Source organism: Lemur catta, chromosome 6 (genome assembly GCF_020740605.2).
Source record: "Lemur catta isolate mLemCat1 chromosome 6, mLemCat1.pri, whole genome shotgun sequence".
Lineage (NCBI taxonomy): Eukaryota > Metazoa > Chordata > Mammalia > Primates > Lemuridae > Lemur > Lemur catta.
Genome location: NC_059133.1, coordinates 99,438,376 through 99,439,830, shown reverse-complemented (window position 1 = coordinate 99,439,830; position 1,455 = coordinate 99,438,376).

The following is a 1,455-nucleotide window of genomic DNA, read 5'->3' as shown; positions in this document are numbered from 1 at the left end:
TTATATGGAATTATTATTTGTTAATTAAAAAAAAGAAATTGAAGGAGCTATCACTACAGATCCCATAGAGATGAACAGGATGATTAGAGAATATTACGAACAACTTTATGCCAATAAATTCAACAACTTAGATAAAATGAAAAAATTCCTTGTAAGGTAAACCTACCAAAGCTCATTCAAGAATATATAGTCCTATGTCTCTAAAAGAAATTGAATTTGTAGTGAAAAACCTTCCCACAAAGAAAATTTTAGATGATGACTTCATTGTTAAATTCTACGAAACATTTAATAATAAAATAATTTCAACTCTATATAAGCCTTTTCAGAAAATCAAAGAGGAGAGAATACTGTCTAGCCAATTTTATGAAGCAAAATTTAACCTGTTACCAAGACCAGACAAATTCAAGAAAGCTACAGACCAATATCTCTCATGAATATATATGCAAAAGTCCCTAACAAATATTATCAAATCAAATCTAGTAATATAAAATCAATCATTACCAAGTAATTTAACATTACAAGATAGATTTAGCATTGGAAAATCAGTCAGTGTAACTCACCATATTAACGGACCAAAAAAGAAAAATCATAATACCTGCAGAAAAACCATTTGACAAAATTCGACACCAATTCTTTTTTTTTTTTTGGAGACAGAGTCTCGCTTTGTTGCCCAGGCTAGAGTGAGTGCCGTGGCATCAGCCTAGCTCACAGCAACCTCAAACTCCTGGGCTTAAGCGATCCTACTGCCTCAGCCTCCCGAGTAGCTGGGACTACAGGCATGCACCACCATGCCCGGCTAATTTTTTCTATATATAGATTTTTAGCTGTCCAAATCATTTCTTTCTATTTTTGGTAGAGACAGGGTCTCACTCTTGCTCAGGCTGGTCTCGAACTCCTGAGCTCAAACGATCCACCCGCCTCGGCCTCCCAGAGTGCTAGGATTACAGGCGTGAGCCACCACACCCGGCCCCAATTCATTATTAAAACTCTCAACAAAGTAGGAATACAAGGGAATGTCCTCAACCTGATAAAGCACATCTATGAAAAATGCAAAAAGCTATAGCTACTTTTTCTATGTTTAATTGTAAAAGACTGAATGTTTTCCCTCTAAGATTGGGAAAAATTTAAGGCTGCCTGTTCTCATCACATCTCTTTAACAATCTAATGGAGATCCTAGCCAGTGCAACAAGGACAAAAACAAAGAGACAAAAAGGCATACTGATTGAAAAAGAAGACATGAAACAGTCTTTACCTACAGGTGACATAACTGTCTATGCATAAAATCTTAAGAAAACTACAAAAAAGCTATTAAGTTTAATAAGTTCAGCGGACAAAAATAAATTATACATATACATACTAGTGACAATTGTTAGCTAAAATAAAAAAAACGCCATTTACAATAGCATCAAAAATATGAAATGTCTAGAGATAAATTTAACAAACTGCAAATTTTTA